The sequence below is a fragment of the Chenopodium quinoa genome, unplaced genomic scaffold (assembly GCF_001683475.1).
Source record: "Chenopodium quinoa cultivar QQ74 unplaced genomic scaffold, ASM168347v1, whole genome shotgun sequence".
Lineage (NCBI taxonomy): Eukaryota > Viridiplantae > Streptophyta > Magnoliopsida > Caryophyllales > Amaranthaceae > Chenopodium > Chenopodium quinoa.
The window spans coordinates 461597-472025 of NW_018742484.1; the positions used below are offsets into that span (position 1 = coordinate 461597).

Sequence of the window (10429 nt, forward strand, 5' to 3'; positions counted from 1 at the left end):
TGTGAAGGCATCAGAATACATCCCATGGTGAAGCTCCTTGTATCCTGCGACGCAGTCTTTATGCAGTTGTCTGCAATCACAAATGAAAACGGAAAAGGTAATTGTTAGCAAAATATTGATAAGGAAAATTTAGAGCAGGAAATTGAACAAAAATCACAAATGAAAACGAACAAAAACCAAGCAAAATCAAACAGGAAATCGAACAAAATCGAACAGGAAATCGCAAAATCAAACAAAATCGAACAAAATTGATAAAAAAAAAAGTTGAAAAAATTTATGACCAAAGTCGCAAACTCGCAGTGGAAATCGAACAAAATTGATGAACAAAACACACAAAATCGCACAGAAATCGAACAAAATCGCAGAAAAAAAATTTGATAAAATTGTCAAATGATATCGAAAATTAAAAATCTGAAATCTAATCAAATTATGAAAAAAGAATATACAAATTTGATGAGAAAAAGTCGAAAAATCGCACTAGAAATCAAACAAAATTGATGAACAAAACACGCAAATCGCACAAGAAATCGAACAAAATCGCAGGAATTTTTTTTTGATAAAATTGCCAAATAAAATCGAAATTTAAAAATCTGTTAATCGCATAAATCAAATCACAAAAATCGCAAAAATTAAAATCGGAAAAATCAAATTGAAAAATCGCAAAATCTAGTTGAACATCATGCGTTTTTCATGAAAATTTGAACAAAATCGGAAAAAAAACGTACTTGATTTGAGCAATTTAGGTTGTTTATGCGAAATTTGAACAACAATTCTTCAGTTTCCAGCAATTTGTGTTCAATTTTGGGATTTGAGGAGAGAGAAAGACAAGAGGTTTGCAAGTTTGAGGAGAGAGAAAATTTTGGACGGTGGGTTAGGGGTTTGAGGGAGGATATGTATTTTAATCTTAGCCGTGAGATTTGATGGGTCATAAACTATGATCTTGATTGTCCGTTTTCATGTTTTCAGCTATAGGCTTGTTTTCACACGTGTATATATATATATATATATATATATATATATATATATATATATATATATATATATATATATATATATATATAATATATAATATATATATATATATATATATATATATATATATATATATACCGTAGATTGTAATATACCATTAACCCATCAAATCTTACATTTCTGCCAATATCATGCTACTTTTTCAAATCCAGCTTCAATTACTTTGATTTTCAGCGATTTTTCAGCTCTACGATCTATTATCAGGTGAGTTCTTTGTGTTAATTTCGCTATTTTTTGCATGATTTGAGGTACTTAGGTTTCTGAAATTTTGTTTGCCTGAATTTCATGCGTATTTTTTTGTAGATTCAACCGGAAATTTAATATGTCCATTGTGTTTTTTGTTTATGATTTTGTATAATTTTGTAATTTTGCAAGTTTTTTTTATTTATTTTTTTGATTTGATTTTTTGAGTTTCAACTTAAGTTTCGTTTTCGTAGGAGTATTTTTTATCTGTATTTTGTTTAATTTTGCTTGATTTAAGTAAATTAGGTTTTTATGTGTAATTTTTGCTCGAAATTCTACTTTTGTTGTTGTTCTTCACCTTCTTAGTAAAACGATTTTTGTGTTTGTGATTTTAGTAAATTAAGTTTGGGTAATTTTAGAAACGTGTATGTTTGATTATGACGAGAATAGCTTAAATTAAGATAATCACGTTTTAATCTTAGATAGTAAGAAGCTTGATTTGATTTGAATTGAGCATATTTTTATTTTTGTTGATTTTAATTGGAATGGAGAATTGGACAAAACTCTGAGCATGCAGTGACAAAATTAGACACACACGCTCTATTTGATTGTGTTGCTGTCAAAGACTTGTGGGATGCAGCTAATTGCACACAATTGTTGGGCTGTCATAAGGAGAAAAGCATGAGTGACCTGATTGTTTCCTGGCAGAAATTTGATCCCAAATTGGTGCAAAAAGGCGTGGCTCTAATGTGGTATATTTGGGGTCGCAGGAATGATAAGATATCCAATAACAAGGACACTCCTCATCCTATTATTATTGAGGGAACCCTGCATGTGATTTGTGGAGGACTTTGATAAGTACTCTGCTAAGGTTTATGGGGTTAGAAAACCCTCTGCTGGAAGTAAGTCAAAGAGCTAGAAGGCACCTACAGTAGGAGTGCTTAAGGCTAATTGTGATGCTTCATAAGTATCTTGTGTTAATGTCTATGATAGTACCATTACATACCATAATATAGGTGTATAGCATATAGCATAGGTGGCTAAATTTGTCAAGAGAAAATTTTGTATTGGGTCTAATTTTATTTGAAATTCACGGTGGCCAAGGGAGTCTGGGACTGTAGTAGTTTTTGGGTTATTCTTTAGATAATGTTACGGAGTCTGATCTTAGCTCTTGATTGGTTTGGTTGGCTAGTAAATTGGACCGTAATGAGTTGAGGACACTATGTGGACTAGCATGGTCGATATGGTACTACAGGAACAGGGCAAGGGTAAAAATTTTAGCTACGGAGGGAGTAAGACAGTAGAACTAATTTCTTTTCCTTTGTGCAGTATCTGAAGCATTTTCAGGTAAGGAAGCTGCCAATGCTAGAGCACTTTGCTCTCGTTCTATCAGTTACTGTTATATGGGCATATGCACACCTGTTGACGGCTAGTGGTGCTTACAAACACCGCCCCTGCTAAAACCCAAATGAACTGCCGAACTGATAAGGCTAACCTCATCTCTACTGCACCATGGTAAGCTAATGACAAGAATCTATCTCGATGATGGGAAACTCCTTACTGTTGTAATGTTATGATCTGATGATAAGTGGACTACAGTTTTGGAAATATTGTTGCCATAGCCCAGACTTTTGGGAAAATTCTCATTCATCCCTTGATTTTTTGCTTGTGTAGGATAAAGATCCCATATCCTTTACAATGGGGTGCACCTTCTTTTGTTCCCGATCATGCATTTGGAATGATGGCTGCTGTACTAATCTCACTCATTGAGGTAGCATACAAAGTCTCCATAAGTTAAGCATTAGTTGTTATCCTTCCTGTTTATGACTTGGACATGATTATAATGTGTTTTGGTATCTCAGTCTGTTTTTTTGGTAAGGTTAAAGCTCTTGTATGAATTGCATTTTTTTTGTCTAAAATTTTTGTTGCTTTTGAGGAATATTATTTAATTTATCATTGTGTATTAATTTTGTCTAACTAATGATAATATTGCAATTGATTATGCTCTTTATTATCGAATTGATTTACTTTTGGGCTAGACGTTTGATTCTCTGTTCTATACCTATAGTTTTTTTTACTGATTTAGTTACCTATTTTACACAAAGCAAAGCTTAGCATTTATTAATTTTGTTATAGTGACTATTAATTTTGTGCAATAATATGAGTTATTAGCTTTATTGTTTTTGTGTGCAGAAAGTCTATTAGCTCAATTGGTTTAGCATTGTGTACTTGCATTGTGCACATGAAGTAGGTTCAAATCCCACATAGGCTTATATGTAGTGATCTTTTTAAAATGTAGTCAAAATTAATATATTAACCTGATCTCCGTGTAAATGTTGTCAAATTGATATTGTTACCTTATTTTTATATATAGTGACATCTGTGTAAATGTTGTCAAATTGAAATAGTTACCTTATTTTATATATAGTGACCTTTGTGTAAACATTGTCAAAATTGATATAGTTACTTTATTTTTATACATTGTGATGAACTAATGACCTATGTGCAAACATTGTTAAAATTGATATAGTTATCTTATATTTATATATATTGACCTTTGTGTAATTGTCGTCAAATTGGTAACACTTTATATAGTTACCTAATTTTTGTATATAGTGATATCTGTGTAATTTGTGTCAAATTGATATAATTACCTTAGTTTTGTATATAGTGACCTTTGTGTAAATGTTATCAAATTGATATAAGTACCTTAAGTTTATATATAGTGACCTCTATGTTACTGTTATCAAATTCATATAAGTACCTTATTTTTGTATATAGTAACCTTTGTGTAAATGTTGTCAAATTGATATAATTACCTTAATTTTATATATAGTGACCTTTATTTTAGTGTTGTCAAGTTGATATAATTACATTATTTTTGAATATAGTGACCTCTATATAATGTTATCAAAATCTATATAATTACCTTATCTTATGGGTTGTTTTACACCATTAGATTATTTAATGAACATTCAATGGCTAAGATTGCTTGTTTTTAGTTTTCACCATATATATATATAGAATTGAGATCATGTGAGAACCAAGGTGAATAATGAGAACTAAGAACTAATATGAGCCCTTGATTCATTTGATCCAACGGCTGAGATGTCATCCGTGTTTTTAACTTAGTAATGGCATTTTGGTAAATTATTGTATTATACCCAAACATATCCACCGTTCTGATTCGCTTTCTCTCTCTTCTTCATGCTTTCTCTCTCTTCCTCCAAATTCTAGGCGATTTCTTGGGTTCGCTCACGACTTCTTCGCTTTTGTTCATCAAATTCTAGCGTGTTTCTGTTAAGGTACCCAAATTTCGATCTATTAGTATGTTGATTGCTCACTTCAGTTTAAGTTTGCTCGATTTGGTTTCGATTAATTCGAGTTTGAATTTAGGGTTTTTGCTATTTTTAATTTTATTTAATTAATCAGTGTTTTTGCATTTTATAATCAGATAAATCGTCGAAATTTGGGGGTTTTTTGCTAGTTTTTGTTTGATTTATTTGTGAATTTTGATTGTTCCATGTGCTGTAATTTTAATTGCAATTTTTGTTGTGTTCTTTCATGATTTACTGTCCAGATTATAGAATTCAATTTTAGTAACTAGGAATTCGATTGGAATTATTGTATCTTTGGTTAATTTATTTCTTATTTGCTTTAATCTATTGCACACTAAGCGTTCGATGAAATGTCTGACTAGCTTAATGTAATGAATGTTATGCTATGTTGCTAGCTTAGGTGTGATAATCAACATTACAATTAATTTGAACAACTGTGATTAGCCTAGTTGTTTGCCCAAATTGTAACTAGTTTTGCATAGTTGTTTTGGTATTGTTTTTAAGATATTTTGATTTACTTTTTGAATTTTTTCTATTTACTTTTGAATTCGCCTAACATTCACAGGGCATGAATTGTGAGCTGTTGAGCCTAGATTAATACATCTATACTGCTAGGCATCCTAGACAAGGGTGTGTGTAGTTGTGTGGCTGTTTGAGCTTGGCATTACGAGGGTGTGTGTAGTTATGTGGTTGTATGGGTTGGGCATCCTTGCAAGGGTATGTATAATTGTGTGGCTAACTAGACGGGGCTTTCATTCATACCAAAAAGAATAGTATATTACAATTAGATGCTATGTGTCCTAGACTCTTTTTGTTTTCTGTGCATATGCTACGGTAATAAAAATGACAATGGGAAGAGAAAGACTAGTGGAAGAAAAAAAAAAAACAGAGAGAGAGTACACTATTCTGCCTCCTTTTAAATTCCACTGAGAACTATTACCTGGTAGCTAAAATTCCATTCCAGTGATTGCAATACACTCAATACAAATGCCTGCACCACCAGTGGTACTCCTTAAAGTGCAATTTGCTCTGTAATCTTGAATTTCTCAAGATATATTAGTCTTCATTCTATTAATAAGGTTTAACTGGATCAGGAAGAATAAGTTGATGGATATACATGGTTTCAAATCTAGCACCATTTGTCATTCTATTTTATATATATTAGCTTTTAGTTTTAGTTTCATTATTTTTACAATTAGTTTGGAATACTTTGAATGGCCTTGAATTCCTTGATTGCTTGTGTGTGATGAGGATGATGGTGATGAGGCAAAATTAGATGATAGTGTGGACTATTATTGACGTTTCACCGTCTGCAAGCTTCCAAACTCCACCAGTTGTTTCCGGGGAGTTGAAGCAGCATTCCTAGTGTCATTAGAATAAACAGAATAAGTGCAAGTAGTACAACCAGCACCAGTCCTTAATCTGCCATTTTTCTTCTATGCCTCGATAATTTCCTTGTTATATTAGTTGTGTGGCTGTTTGGGTGTGTGTGTGTAGTGAGCGGTGTGAGGCTGGGAGGCTGTGAGCACATGAAAACACATATGGATAGGACTCTGCTCCTAAATTAAGGAAACAAATGCTACCTTTAAATGCTTTTCTTATTTACTTTTGAGTATTTTTTACTTACTTTTTGAGTTTTTTTATTTACTTTTGAGTTATTTAGCTTTACTTTGAATGGATAAACAAATAATCAAGATTATAAGTTTTGAATTTCTTTTTGGTGGATTAGTATCGTATGTATGTAGGTCTTATTAGTCTAGCTATTTGAGTTATTTGAAATGATCCAAAGTTCTAAACCCTCGTGATGATTGTACTGCAACCAACGACAACCGGTTATCATCTTGGATATAACCTGTTGTGGCTCAAAAGCACTTCAAACGGTTAAATTTGAGATCTAAGCTAAGCTAAAAACTTAGTAGCTAAAACCTTGCTCATTTAAGCAACAACACACGGCTAATTGCCGACTGCTATATCATCGCTCCAAAAAGAGCAAGACATCCAACGAAGCCCTCAGGCTGAATTCGTCGAAGAAAACAATTAACCCCATAAGGATTAACTCACAGCCGGTTGCTCTGAACGATTTAAGATGCGGTCAATGACCATCTGATATTCAGTTCGGATGCTCAATGGACAACTGTCCGCTTGGTTTAAGGCAATCACCTTAGTGATTGATCCACTTTTAAAACCAAGCATACATCTGTCTAAGGGCAAATACATGGTATACCGCATGTACTAGGCTACGTACTTGGCAAAATATACACATGTTGAAAATTGCAAAAATTGGAATGGGAAAAATTAAAGCAAATTTGACAAAACCGACTCAGTCGGCAAATCATATAATAAAAACCGACCAAAATGCCGGGAGAGTAATTGTCAAACCGGATCTACGTCCGGAGAAAGGAAATTGTTAAAAGTACAAACAGAACTACTCGACATACAAGCCGGAAATACAGGTAGCTACCAAAAATGTATGTGAAATATACACTAGCCTACTAGCTCAACTGGTAGAGCATTGTGCAATTTCACAAAAGATGTGGGTTCAAATCTCATGTAGGTTCATTTGTGTAATCTACATATTAGACTTCGCATTAAAGTTTAATTTATTTGTATGTTTTACTAGATTTCTTTTTTTCTTTTGTTTACTTTCGATATAGTTTTATTTACTTTAAATTTGAAAACCTCTACATTGAACTCAATATATTTGTTTCTTATAACTTGACTCATCTTGTAAGGCTATGAAAATCAATGACTCGGTGTTTTTGTGATATAACAAGGTTTCCGTAGTCATTTATCATTTCAAGCTAAATTATTGTTCGTATACTTTAGAGCTAATGTGATTTACTTTTTAGTTTTTTTTATTTACTTTTAAGCTATTTTGAATAACTTTAGAGTGTTTTTATATGTACTTCTAGAGAACCTTTGTAGGAATCGAACCTACACCTCTATGGATCCGCATAGTGCTCTACCACTTAAGCTAATAGGTTTACTTTAAAGACCTATTTATTCACTTTATATTCTTTTTTATTTACTTTTAGAGACAACAAATGTATTTCTCGTCTTGTATTTTTTTTTATTTTTTTTTATTTTTTTGCTTTTTTTTTGTTGACAGAACGCAGTAGCAGATTTTATTAAGGAATGCTAGCAGAATCTAGCATAACAACATCTATTACACAAGGAGGAGCCTCATCAATCCATACTCTCTACTGGCATGAGCAAGTTTAAACTATATACCCACTGCGAGAAGGCAGCCCTCAGCATCGTGCAACACATCAGTACAACACCAAGCCCCACACCACCCCTGGAAACATAGCAGCATTAGTGTTGACTCTAACATTGCCCAAACCCGGCTTCACCCAGCAATTACGAGAAGGGAATCTCTCCCCACCAGCCTTACTCCCCACTGCCCCCTTATACTCCTTACTACCCCTTTATACATCTTAACTATCTTTGAGCTATGTGCTGATCTGACATGCTGTCATGTTTAAGCAGTCAGTGGCATTGAAATCTACACAGCTTCTATTTTGAGCTACTAGAGCATCACACTTCACAATACATGCTTAGTATGTGCAATATAATTTTTCCTTAAACATAACCTGCCCATGTACCACAAATGGCTCCACTTGCACAATCAACAACACAACCATCAACTACCCCTGTCAGAGCTACATTCAGTGGACTCTAATTATGATCTTGTTGTGAATTGAACCTTTTCAAATCAATGCACTAGAACATAAGTTGCATATCCGTCTTCAAAAAAACTGCATTTGTACAACTGTCATATTGCCGATATTGACTTATTTTGATTACGTTTTAGTTACTTATATTTACTTTTGAGGTAATTTGAATAACTTTAAGGTGTGTTATATTTACATTTAGAGATAACCTATGTAGGATTTGAACCTACACCTCCATGCATTTGCATAGTGCTCTACCACTTGAGCTAATAGGTTTATAAGTCTTTTTTCACTTTAGATTCTTTTTAGTACTTGAGAAAACATTTCTTGAAAGAGAAAAGATCTGCAACATTGAATCATTCATGCAGAAGCGCCCTTGAATATTACCATCAAAGTGTTTATCTAAGAGGACAAGATCCTCATGGTTCTTTTATTTTCAAGTTAAGAGCTCGAGAGATCCTGAGTGGTTATTTCTTGATAAGTTTAGCTTTTGCAGAAGACTTAAGTTATGAGGGGATGGCACCACTTAATCTATTTTCGAGCAGATTCAAGTAATTCAATTCTTGCAAACTTCCCAACTCTGTAGGAAGAGTACCAGAAAAAATATTGCTGGCAAAAACTAATGCAGGTACATCTCCTTAGAGCATATTGTTGGAGGTTGCAAAAAATAGTTGGCTTTTCACATTCACTAATAATCTCTCTTGGAATTGGACTCGTAAGAGCGCTCTGTTGCAAATCAAGAGACTCCTATTTCTTTAGCTTATCTGTCTCAAATGGGACACTTCCATTCAACAACCAATAATCAATGCCTAAGAACTTTTCAGTTCAGTCAAGTTGCCAATACATTTGGGGACATCCCCACTAAGCAAGTTGTCCCCTATTATAAAAACCTCCTATTTAGGTAGAAAATCGAGCTCATGAGGAATCTTGCAAGAGACAAGTAATGTATAAGTAGAGCCATCTTATATTATTCTTAGTTATATATCCAAGCTCACTAGGAATAGGGCCAAAGAGGATTATGTTTTCTAAAGAAAAGTCCTGACATCCCCCTCCATAGAAGCATTAAGATAACATCTCACTCTCTTCCAAGAAATTATTTTACTTTTAAAGTGATTTGATTTACATTTAAACAATTTTAGTTTACATTTAATGCATTTTAGTCACCAAAATCATACAAGTAGCATTCAAAAAAAATGAAAAGAGGAAACAATAGAAAAAAATTGTTTGGTTTAAAGAGAAAATAATCTGTTAAGCAATTTTGACAATTGGCCACAATGTTACATCCATCCATTTGAGCTGCCAATTCAACCACAATCAATTAATGTTGATTACAGGAAAAAAAAAAATCAAATTAGGCAAAACTAACTTCTCTCATCTTAGATTCTAGCTCCTGAAGTGTTGGCTCAATGAATTCCCAGCCATCTACACTCCCTCTAATCTTGATTGCTCATATATATTATAAATCATAATTTTAGTCTTTCAATTTACTTTTACTTGGTTTCTTTCTACATTTGAAATTGATTAAATAATAGAATTCATTGAAGCATTTTGTCAAACAGTTAGTGTGCATTCAAAAATTTAATCATCAAAACATACAACACCATGGACGACATAACAACAATTAGTAGGTAATCTGAAATTTCACTATTAAGAACCCTAATTGACCATACTACCTACAAAATTCACGAAAAACCACATACAAATAATGTTATTGAAACTCGTTGAATTTTATTTTTTTTTTAAAAAAGAAAAAAAAAGAAAAATACATCTTACTGCTTCAATGGAGTACAAAGAGCACGGAAGCTGCTTTAATGGAGAAGAGAATGCTCGAAAACTGCTCCAATGGAGAACTCAAAGCACTAGCATCAATGGAGGAGAGAGAAAGTGTAGAGCTAATTGCACGCATGATTCAGAATTCTAAATATTAAATGATCTAATCTGCATGTTTCCTTTTAATCTGACGGTTGTGATGAGTTCCTAGTTCCTATTATTCAACTAGTTCTCGTTATAATTTGGTCCTATATATATACTCCCTCCGTTAAATATTGTCTGCAACTTTTGCCATTTTGGGATGATCAGGGTTATGTGTAACTATTTGTTTCTTTTCCATTTTTAGTAAACAAAAACCCTATAAATTACATATTTACCCTTACTTAAAAATTCTGATTTTCTTTATTTTTACCCTTATGTTAGCTTAATCAC

General features: G+C 32.9%; 1 long non-coding RNA gene across 4 annotated transcripts; it reads left to right on the top strand.

The window, feature by feature from the left end:
* The first annotated feature begins 1108 nt into the window (after positions 1 to 1108).
* Positions 1109 to 9962, top strand: LOC110719312. 4 transcript variants are annotated; one of them, XR_002511065.1, is made up of 5 exons: positions 1109 to 1236; positions 2545 to 2730; positions 2890 to 2986; positions 4453 to 4520; positions 7663 to 9962. It is a non-coding gene; the product is annotated as an uncharacterized LOC110719312 (long non-coding RNA). The 4 variants fall into 4 exon arrangements; XR_002511066.1 differs by lacking the exon at positions 7663 to 9962 and adding an exon at positions 5119 to 7632; XR_002511064.1 differs by lacking the exon at positions 7663 to 9962 and having other exon boundaries at positions 4453 to 5001.
* The last annotated feature ends 467 nt before the right edge of the window (positions 9963 to 10429 follow it).